Consider the following 12,422-nt stretch of genomic DNA (forward strand, 5'->3'; position numbering starts at 1 on the left):
ACTCAGAGCCCATCACAACATCCCAGAATGATATATTTTTTGCAACAGTATGTCATTGTTGAGTCATATTTAGTTTGTGATTCACTATAACCCCCAGAGCCTCTTCTGCAGTACTCTTTCCTAGGCAGTCAATTCCCATTTTGTATTTGTTCCATTGATCATTTCTTCCAAGTTCAGTACTTTTCATTTGTCATTACTGAATTTTATCCTATTTGTTTCAGACCATTTTCCAATTTGTCAAGATCGTTTTGAATTCTAATTCTGTGCTGCAAAGTGCTTGCAACCCCTCCCAGCTTGGTATAACTGCAAACTGTATAAGTGTACTTTCTATGCCATTATCCAAATCATTTATGACAATATGTAACAGAACCAGACCCAGAACAGATTCCTGCATGACCTTTCTCAATATTCCCTTCCAGTTTGACTGTGAACCATTGATAATTATTCTCTGAATAGGGTTTTCCAACCAGTTGTGCACTCGCCTTATAGTAGGTTCATCTAGGCTATATTTCCCTAGTTTGTTTATGAGAAGGTTATATGAGACAGTATCAAAAGCATAACTTAATTCAAGATATACCATGTCTACTTCTGTCCCCCATCCACAAGATTGTTACCCTGTCAAAGAAAGACATTAGGTTGGTTTGGCATGATTTGTTTGTGACAAATCCATGTTGACCATTAGTTATCACCTTCTTATCTTCTCGGTGCTTACAAAGTGATGCATTGTGCTTTGAGGAGATTTCCAGTTATTTAATTGTGTGTTGTTTTGAGTGAATTCTGTGCCTTCTCCAATGCTCCTATATATGGTGTGTGGTGCACGTAGCTACAAAACTGTGAGGTCTTAGTTTTCCGGTTACTCTATACTTACGTTTGAGGACTGTGTTTGCAGATGCAGCAGCCTGTTTGATCTTAGAGTGGCAACAGCCTGTAACAGAAGAGACATACACTGTGTTCTTGGAAACCTAGCTTTTTATCCCTTCCTCTTGCTCTTTTCCTTACTCAAAAATTAAAGGTTGAGATGGTCAAAGCAGACAAGGGATTTAGCTTTTACAAACAACCCCTATTCATTTCAATGGGAGTTGCGTGGCTAACCTTCCAAGGCATCTTTGAAAATGTCAGTATAATCTTTCAGACAGAATATATATGGTAGCTTTTTGCATATAGATCAACATAAATCTGAGTGATATCTGGATTGATCCAATCAAACCACAGAAGCACAGGGCTAGTGCTGCCAGAATGTTCCAAGCTGTGCAGAAGACAGTTTTTCCATCCCACAGAAAAATCCAAAATTTCTTATGCCTCATTGGTATGCATATGAGAACATAAGAGCGGCCATACTGGGTCAGACCAAAGGTCCATCTAGCCCAATAGCCTGTCTTCCAACAGTGGCCAATGCCAGGTGCTTCAGAGGGAATGAACTGAACAGATAATGAAGTGATCCATCCCCTGTCACCCATTCCCAGTTTTTGGCAAACAGAGACTAGGGCCACCATCCCTGCCCATTCTGGCTAAAGGCCATTGTTGGACCTATCCTCCATGAACTTTTCTAATTATTTTTTTGAACCCTGTTATAGTCTTCACCTTCACAACATCCCCTGGCAAGTAGCCCCAAGGTTTACTGTGCATTATATGAAGACTGTTTCAAATGTTTTGTGTATAACCAGAGAGTGAGAGGGACCCACCCCAGAATAGCCAATAGGATTATGCACCACGTAAATCCACAAACAGGCTTAAAAGGGACAGAAGTGATGAATGATGCATAGGCTTTGTGTAGGCACTCTGAATAAAGCCAGGATGGACATAAATTCTCATAAGGGTGTAACATGAATATTGGGTCTTTACTTCTTATACTATATTAAGAATATGAGGAAACCACATAGCCACAGTTGGATTCCAAATGACCATATTTACTAACTACATACAAATATAAAAGGTCTAGCTACGTATATACACTGTTAGGATTAGGGCTGACCAGGAAACACACATTCAATTTTGATAGCGTGAGGGCCTGCAGTCCCCCCTCAAATAGCCAAATACTTAGGCTAGTAGTTAGCGTAGGCATCTGGCGTGCAGGAGACCCAGGTTCAAGGTCCTGTTTTGCCATATTCAGAGCAGCAACTTCAACCTGGGTCTTCTGTAGGCCAGATCATTGCCCTAACTTCTGAGGTGGGGGCATCTCTCTCATGAGAAAAACCTTCTCAATGAAAGCTTAGTCAAAACTGGTAAGCTTCTGCACAAAGTTCTGGTTTAAAAGATTCAGCATTTTCTGACCCAAAGAAAAGTTTTGTGTTGGAAAATTCCTGACCAGCTCTAGTCAGGGTCTGGTTGCTTCTTCAAAAATAGACAGGGGGGCCTATGAGAGGGATACGATCTAATTTCTATACAGTACAGTGAGCATCCACCAAAGTGTACTCATGCAACCCAGTGAAATACAGAACCAAAGAGATAAATGAAACACCAGGGGCCCAATCTTGTGAGAGGCTGCCTGAAATGCACTGAGGCCCCTCCGTTTTCTCTGAAGTCTTGTTCACACACAGTGCCGTGCAGTACCGGGCTGTCAGACTGCATCAGGCAACAATGAATCATGTGAACAAAGACTTAGAAAGTAGAGTCCATGAAAGTACAGCAGCAAACTGAATACAGAACAGTATCTTGTTTGGTTTAAATGGAATAAATAAAAAGATATTTACCCTTCATATTTGTTTTGTTGCTAAAAATGGATTTGGCTACAGAGCATGTATTTTATTTTTTCTTCCACGTAATAAAGTATAAAATGAAACCATATGTTCCACAGGTTTTAGATTCTCATTTTCTTTCTGACAATCATGTTCCCAAATTTCAGACAGCAGGGCTCAAAAATATTATGCCACAGATTCATGTTCCACATAATTGATTCAGCACACCTCAGCAACAAGTGCAATTGTAACTAGAACATCCATTCATCTTCTTGAGCTGTGTCAGTAATTGCTCACTATTGTGACAACTCTGTCAATCTTGTTTTAGTGTATTATTTGTTATTACAGTACTATATGTATTGTTGTTTTTTATAGTAAATCTCAAACCAGAAATTACAGTAAAATCAAACTTTTCCTGCAATAACGTGAGCTGTGGCACCTGCTGAATTACAGAATCCGAATGTATAACACCAATAGTCCAATGAGGGGGGAAACAGAGGCCTGGAATTCACTTCAGCAATAGAAAGAAACCAAAAAATTAGTTGACTGGCTAGTTCAGATTTATAGCTCACCTGTGTTACTGGAGAAACACAAAGTACCAGTATATAAGGATAAATCTGGGAGAATTCCCCTTGCACAAAAGCAGTGCCAGATCAACTTAAGTCATTCTAGTAAGGATACCTGCCTCTTACATAGTACTTCTCGCCATAGCGCTCATTGTGCTTTACAAAAGTGGTCAGTATCATTATCCCCATGTTACAGATAAGAAAACTGAGGCACAGGAAGGTGAACAGATTTGGTCACCCAACAATAAAGCTGGAACTAGATCCTGGTCTATCCCTTCTGTGCTGCACCTATCAGGAGGTACAGTACAAGAGTTGAGCCTTGCACTGCATTGCTTGGTTATTTGATGGCTTTCATACTAGTTTTTACAAAGATGCTGTTTGCAGATATGCCACAGCAGTAAAGCTGGATACCAGGAGCCATGTTCTAGCCAACACATTTACAGCGCAAAAGACCATCATGAGGAAGACAGTTAACCATAGGCTCTGAGCGGGAATGAAAAATCAGTGAGGTTTCTTCACCATGTTTAAAATGGTAAAAATCTCTTTCCCTCTCCCCCACCAACCCCTTTCTCTCTCATATCACAGTGACAAATATTGATGTAAATTGAAGGAATATCAATAAATCTTCTATCAACCTGCAGGTGAAATGCAGCCAGCCAAAAATGGTTTTTTTGAATCTACTAAACACTAGCCAGAATGATGCAGGGAGGAAGATGCGGGGGATATAGGTGTTGAAAATGCAGAGAGGGAAATGGGAATCAGATACCCACGTAAGGCCCTGAATTGTCCATTTTTATTTTTTTTCCTAAAATTTTCCAGGAATTTGTCAGTGTTTATTTCAAAAATTAAACAAAATGGGTGAAAAATCAGTGCAAAATGTAACTTCACATTTTTTTGGTCAATGTCAGGGTAAATATTGGGGAATGGGAGGACAGGCAAAAAGTAACAAACAGAAAAGCAAGCGTTTGTTTGTGAAACCATTGTCTCCAATCCCCATTACATAAATAAAGCTTCTTTTTCAAACAAAAGCCATTTACTGCTGGTGCCTTGCACACTTATGCGTAAGATAAGGGGTGTCAGTGTGAATTCCAAAAGTCTGTGGGTTAGCGAAGACTCAAAGTTCTTTTCTCGTTCTGCTGCAGTCTTAGATATGTCTCAATCCCAGCTCCTCACAGGGGCTATCAGGGGAATGGGATGGGGGGTACCTGATACAGTGACAGGGCATGTGAGGTGGAGAGAGAGGGCCAGGAGGAAGTGGATGGTGGGAAGGGGTGTCTGACCCTCAAAGGGGGAACGTGGGCAGGAGAACGGGGTGCATATATGCTCTAGGGCCGTTCTTAAGGGTGGGGTCATGAGGAGACCAGTACACATGGTGTACAGCCTTGCACACCCTGTGTCCTGTCACTGCAGCGGTCCGTGGTCTCAGCAGGCTCCCATCCCATCTCACTCCCCCTCTGCACAGCTACAGCAGCCACCAGGGGAGGTGTGCCATCCACTGGCAAGTCTGCAAGTGGGGGAGTTGGGCCTGGGGAGTTTGAGCATGTACAAAGTCCAGGAAGACATCAGAAAATTCTAAATACAGGATTTTTCAAAACCCAGGTATTTTTCAGAGGTTTTTGGGAAAAGCCAGAAACAAAGGGCCTGGAACATATGTTCCAATGGTTGCCTCTGGGGGAAAGTTTTCTATGAAGATTTAATCAAAGGCCTCAGCATCATTTTGGGCATTGCTACAGCCAGCAAACCACATTTGAAAAAAGAAAAGGAGTACTTGTGGCACCTTAGAGACGTCTCTAAGTGCCACAAGCACTCCTTTTCTTTTTGCAAATACAGACTAACATGGCTGCTACTCTCAAACCACATTTGTTTTTAATACAATTTGATCTTAATTCATTTTTAAACACTAATGTATCCCTGGCCAAAGATGCCTGATGAGAGCAAGTGTAATCACTAAAAAAGTAACTACAATGCAACCTGCTTTTGTGGACTTATAATAAAACTGCCTTTTATGGCCAAACCCAGGGACAGTTCAATGGGGAAGGAGCTTACCTCGTCCCCATTCATACTCCTGCTCGCTGTCCTATGAGCTCTGCATTGAATGGGGAGCATGCACTGTACACCAATTTGGGGTAGCACATTGGCTATCTACCAATATTGCAGCCTGAGACTGAACATAAGAATTGCCAAACTGGTTCAGATCCGTGGTGCATCTAGTACAATATCCTGCTGATAATGGTGACCAGCACCAGGTGTTCCAGGATAAGACCCTCCAATAGAGAGTAGTGGGAAAATCTGCCCCCCTCCTCCGGTAAATTTCCTCCTAACCTGTAATAGTGAGAGATTGGCTTAAACTCTGAAGTATGAGGTTTCTCTCCCTTTCTAAACCTTTTTTTAACATTAGCAACTCTGACTATTCTTGTTATCCATGTAAAAGTCCAATCTCTCTTTGATTCTTGCTAAATTCTTGTCCTCAATGACACCCTGTGGCAATATGTTGCAGTATCTTGATTACACAGTGTCTGAAAAACCATTTCCTTCTCTCGCTTTTGAATGAGCTCCCCTTCAATTTTTCTGACTTTATCCCTTGCTCTTATGTTCTGAGACAGGGAGAACAGAAGTTCCTGATCTACCTTTTCTAGACCATTCATTCTTTTATGTACTTTTACTTTGTCCTCACTTATTCATCTCCTTTTTAAGGGAATCAAGCGTAATCTTTTCAATCTCTCTCACTTGTGTGAGTGTTTGTCCATGTCCATACTTATTCTCGTTGCCCTTTCCTGAACTCTTTCTGCTTTAGCAAGATCCTTTTTGAGATAAAGTGACCATACTGTGCACAGTATTCTAGATGAGATAGTACTATTGATTGGGAGAATGGGTTGACAGCAATGGAGTGTGCCTTGCACCTGGAAAAGAATGTGAACGAGTCACTCCTTGTTCTGCACAAGCTGGCAACTAACAAGAATGACCCTCATTTGTGTGACTTCATTGATTCATTCATTCAATAGTATTATACTATTTTCTTTATTATTCTCCATCTCATTCCATATGTATCCCACCATTTTGTTTGCTTTTTTGACCACAGCTGCACATTGGCAAGACCCATTCATTGTCACTGGGTGACATCCAGGTCCTTTTCCTGACATACTATTAATTTAGAACCCCGTGAGATGCATGAGTGTTTTTTCCCTTCCAATTTTCATTACTCTACATTCCAATTTTATCTGCCATTGTGTGGCCTAGTCACCTATCTTAGTTAGGAGCCTCTGAACTTTCTCACAGTCTTCTCTGGACTTAACTAACCTAAATAATTTTGAATCAGCTGTGAATTGTGCTGTCCCACTGCTCAATTTATTTTTCAAGTTATTAATACATATATTAAATAACACCAGTCCTAGTATGAAACACTGTAGTGCCCTCTGTTAACTTTTTGCCATGATGAAAATAGACCATTTATTCCTACTCTGTTTTCTGTCACTTAGCCAATTTTAATTCATGACCGTATTTTCCCTCTGGCCCCCAAAGTGTGTGCATTTATGTGCAGTCATTCCATGCACTCATCAGTTTACACATCCAAATGGTCATTTGCATATGTTGTGTGCAAAACCCAAATTGCACATCCAACTTTGGAACATAATTGTGTAGACATGTTTCTGAAAATCTGGCTTTGTATTCCCAGTAGAATGAGAAATTATACAAATTCCAACAAAGCTGGTCACCCTTGTAACAAATGGACAATTAATTTATTGCTCAACATTCTATAATTTAAATATTGTCCTTGATGGTAAATATGTTTAATAGGATCAGTACTTTGCAATGTATATACCAACACAGGTAGCCTTATACAGCAATAGATTTGTATACCTCTAACTATGCTCCTGAAAAACAAGATATTAAATCAGAAACAAGTCAGAAATTAATCCAAATTAACTGACATAGTAGCAATGGAAAGCAAAATATCATTATGCATGTGGCTAAAGATGCACTCCATAATGACTAACTGTACTAAAAAAAATTCATAAATTGATTTGAGCCATTTGCAATATAATTCAAAAACAAGACAGGAAATGTTATATCATTACTGTGACTCATGTAAAAGTCATTAGAACCCTCATTTCAAAATGCACCATATTTTCAGCAGCAAGACAAGCAAAGAGGATATAGAAGATAATGGACAGTCCATGATGATAGTACAGATTTAGCTGAATGGTTTTCATCTGGAATTCATTGATCTCTGAGAGCATTAGATGACTTAAAATCCATCCTCTTTACTCCTCAGTTGGGTGAGTAATCCTCATTAAATTCAAAGGATCCTTGAACATCTGTGCAACTGGAAATTGAAGTTTAACACTCAAATGAACAGTGACTGGATGCAGCCTTCTGTGCCAGATAGAGAACCTTGTGTGTGAGAATTGCCTGAAAGCTGCAATTCAATACAGAAATCTGACTTTATGAGTGTCGACGTAGATGGCAGGTTTAAAATTTAATTTCCACCAGATGATTAAAATGCAGCTTTAAATATTTTTTACAGAACAGTGATAATTATCCTAGAATTAACATTTTCTAGTTTAATTCAGCAAGGATTAAGCTTTTCCTTTCTCAAGGAGGCAGTCAATAAAATACAGCCAGTACAAGACAATTGACATTAACGGTCCAGTTATTAACTCGAAGAGAAATTTAGTGCTAATAAATAGTGAGCACCAAGAACATATGTTTATTAAACAGACACTTCCCAGAACATACCTGCCTCAGTCAGCAATTCTATTTGAACCACTTATTTCAGGAGTTTATTACTTGCTTGAAAAATTCATTCCAGGGCATAATTAGGTAGAAAAGATATTACTGAGTTAATAGACACTAAGTAACATTTTCAGAAATACATAAGGGCCAGACTGACAGAGGTAGGTGCCTACTGGGATTCTTCACATTTTAAATCAATGGGAATTAGGCACCAAGGCTATGTCTATGCTGCAGCTGGAGTGAGCCTCTCAGCATGCCTAGACAGACTCACGCTAGTAGTTTGGATATTGAGGCTTGGGCAGCAGCTCAGGCTCTCAAGCCCACCCCACTCCACTGGGTTTGAGCTTGGGTGTGTCTCCACCGGAGCAGCAACCTCCACACTGCTACTTTTAGCATGCTAGCTTGAGTGAAGCTAGCAGGAGTCTGTTTCCCCAGGCTGGAGGGCTCAGTCCCAGCTGCAGTGTAGACTTAATTCTAGGTGCTTTTGGAAATCCCACGAGGCACCTATCTACAGCTTTAGTTACCTAAGTACCTTGAAAAATCTGGCCCTAAAGAGCTTTTGGCCCAATTGACTTTGGCTCCTAAGCACCTGAGTCAGCTAGTTACCGTTGAAAATTGTATCCATTGACTTTTCAATATTGACAATGAATTAATTTATCCAAACAAGACAAAATGGAAACAGGAATACTGGAAATATTCCTAAAAAAGAAAAGGAGTACTTGTGGCACCTTAGAGACTAACCAATTTATTTGAGCATGAGGTTTCGTGAGCTACAGCTCACTTTCATCGGATGCATATCGTGGAAACTGCAGAAGACATTATATACACACACAGAGACCATGAAACAATACCTCCTTCCACCCCGCAGGACAGTGGGGTGGGAGGAGGTATTGTTTCATGGTCTCTGTGTGTATATAATGTCTTCTGCAGTTTCCACGGTATGCATCCGATGAAGTGAGCTGTAGCTCACGAAAGCTCATGCTCAGATAAATTGGTTAGTCTCTAAGGTGCCACAAGTACTCCTTTTCTTTTTGCGAAGACAGACTAACACAGCTGTTACTCTGAAACCTGGAAATATTCCTGTTCATTATTTAACAAACCCCTCTAAACAAAAAATGCATGTCATTTGTTATGTTAGGAGTCATTTTCCCTCCCCACCCCACACCCCATTCACATATATTAGAATCTCTTCCTTTTAACAGAAAGATTTTTTCATCAAAAATGCTTAAATAATTTAAATATTTTTTTTCACAAACAAGGATTTTAACACAATGGAAGCGACCACAGACCTATACTGTTAATTATTCTCACTCAGCTCTTCCAAGGCACTTAAGTGCCTAAACCCTGGATTTAGGTGCTACTGCAACCCTCAGTTCCTCCACTCAGCAGCTACCTAATCCCATAGGCATCTGAATTCACTCAGCACCTAAATTTCTTCTGTAAAAGTTAATTTGGTGCCCAAGTTACTGCCTCTTAGGCATGTGAAATAATGCCTCAGACAGGCATTTAGGCACTTATTTCACACCTACGCCCCAGCTTAATCTTCAAACCAGGTGAAGGTAGGTAGGGGGGACACCTATCCCACCTACAGGTCCTGAGCTGGTAGGCATACTCAGAGCATGTCTAATGCCACACAAGCCGGTGAGTAACAAAGTCACTGTTGAGCCCTTACATTTGTTCTATGTCTGAGTATAGTACCATAGTATTAGATACTTATAAGTATAAATATATAGCTGAACAAAAGTTTTCTGTCAGAAAATGCTAATTTGACAAAATCAAAATATTTCACAGGAACTTACTGACTTCATCAACACTTTAACGGGAAATCATCAACACACTTCAATAAAATCAAAACTTTGTAATTGATAAAGTCAAAACATTTTGTTTCAACATGTTGGCTTACATTGTCTAGTATACTGAATGATTAAAATCAATGTTTTTTATATTATGTTATAATTTAGTATATTAAAATCAAAACCTTTTTTTGATTTTTCTCAAATGAAATATTTCCGAATAATTCACTTCACGGGAAATACTAAGATTTTAACATGATGTTTCAAATCAGAATGAAACCAAATTTCAAAAACTCATAATGTCCCACAGGACAGAAATTCCATTTTCCCAAACAACTCATAACATACATGGGTTAGGTTTTAAGCCTAAACTAAATAAATATCCCTTATAAAAATATCCACCAAAGAAGTAACTTCGTCTTTGTTGCAATTGCTTTCTCCTGTTTTTAATATAAGGTCCCTGATTTATTATTATTTTCTAAAACATCCCTCTTCAAACATCAGAGCGCTGTACAAAATTAAAGCAATAATTAAATTAAAATTTCATCTCATGGTTTCAGACAAACATTCATTCTAACAAATAAATGGTGGAAACCCCCCCACAAACAACAACAACCTATATAACCTTGTTTATCCACATAGAACAAAGGAGTAGAAATATTCAGCTAAGTAGGGTTTGATAAACATAACACTTTTCAATTGAAATTATAAAGCAAGACTTTCCCTATGAATAGCTTCCTTTATAATTTTCTGTTAATATCACCTGCTGCAGAGTTACCTTCGTATCAATTTTTTTTCTCCCAGCATGCCTTTCTGGGTCTGGTCCTTTAAATTTGGTGGAGTCAAGTTGCTGCAGCTTTATAGTGGCCATTTTGTATTTGCTAGTTATGTCTTATGCTCTTCTAGCTGGTGAGTAATTTTTATATTTTCACCTATTGTTCTTTTCTTGGTTCCTCATTCAGCAAAGCACTAAATTAAATGAGTACAACTGTTTAATCACATGATTAAGTGTTTTGCTGAAAAGTGGTCTTATTGCTGAGAAGATGGCACATTCCCCATGCACCCTAGGAGGTGTTGCCCCATTTCATGTGATGAGGGCCTTTGATTAGGAAAGGCATAAGTAAGTGTTGTACTGTTAACCCAAAAAGAAAGAGCTGATGAAAGTGGAAAGCAAAATAGTCAGATATAGACTTATCTGAATAGAAATACCTTTCAGCAGGGCTTGATGACAGACCCAGTGGGACTCTGTGACAGTCTGCATTCCTATGCTGACCCTTTTTACAAAACTATAAGGGATGTTGTACAAAGTATACCTTGTGAGAGATATTATATGAAAACTCATAATTTTCTGAACATTATTATCCTGGCAAAATATGTCTGGCAATATAGTATATAAAGTTATAAGATTCTACTGTATGATGTTACTAAGACATATTCTAAATTTGAGGAAAGAGGCACAAACGACTTCCTCAGAGACAAAAGACAAACTGAGGCCTCAGCCTGGTATCAATGAAATTAAATGGACTATCACCTAGTTAAGCAGCCATTCTTTGGCAGGAAAAAGGGTGTGAGTGACAAATTTACATCTTGGCAATGAACAGCTGGAGATTCCTGTCTCTGCAGACTGGCTGTCTCCTGAGCCTCAGCTGGAGTTGATTTTCAAAGAAAAAGAGAGTTATAAGAAAGGAGAACAGAGGCCCAAAAATATTTCTCTTCATCTCTACTCACTGCATCAACAACATCTGAAGGACAAGGAAATTAACATTGAACTAGGGGAGAGGTCCTGGCTGAAAGGATTCCAGCCAGTAAGACTGCTAAACATGTGGTGAGAGAAACCTTTGTTTTGAATGGACTTAGCTTGTTAAATTAGATATTAGTTTGTTTTATCTTTTATTTCATTGTAACCAATTCTGACTTTTATACCTCATTACTTGTAATCACTTAAAATCTATGTTTCTGTAGTTAAAAAAATTGTTTTATTGGTTTATCTAAACCAGTGTGTGTTTGGACTGAAGTATTTGGGGAGCTCCATTTGAGATAACAAGGTGTGTGCGTATCATTTTCTATTAATGAAATGATAGACTTTATATGAGTTTGTATTGTCCAGGGGGGTGCTGGACAGTACCAGATGCGTATATCTGGAGGAAAGTCTGGGCCTGGGAGTCTGCTGGTATTACCATGCAATATAATTCATGAGTGGTTGGCTATAGCATTCATACACTATAACTGGTAGTGATTTACGTACTGGAGGCTGTGTGTGAACCAACTGGGAATGGTGGCTTTCACAGAAAACCAGTGTAAGAGACACCCCAGGCTGGAGAATTGAGGGAACGCAGCTGTCCATCAGCCCAGATTGTATCCTGGGGGATGTCACAGACTTTGATGGCCTGATAGTTAGCAACATGATAACTAAGAGGATTGGACTGGATGTGCATAGCACTGCAAGAATGCTTGTGGGAGAGCCAGGTGGGTCCTGTTAAAACCTTGAATCCCTTGCCTTGCCAGCAACCAGTGCTGATGGTGTTAGGTAATCCAATTTCTGAAACTTTTCTGGTTAATTTTTTTTAAATGGTTACAGGTAGCCCAAAATAATAATGTACTTGTATATGTTGGGCCAGATGCTTAGGTCTGGCCCTTCTGTATCCTATGTAGCT

The sequence above is a fragment of the Eretmochelys imbricata genome, chromosome 3 (assembly GCF_965152235.1).
Source record: "Eretmochelys imbricata isolate rEreImb1 chromosome 3, rEreImb1.hap1, whole genome shotgun sequence".
Taxonomy (NCBI): Eukaryota; Metazoa; Chordata; order Testudines; family Cheloniidae; genus Eretmochelys; species Eretmochelys imbricata.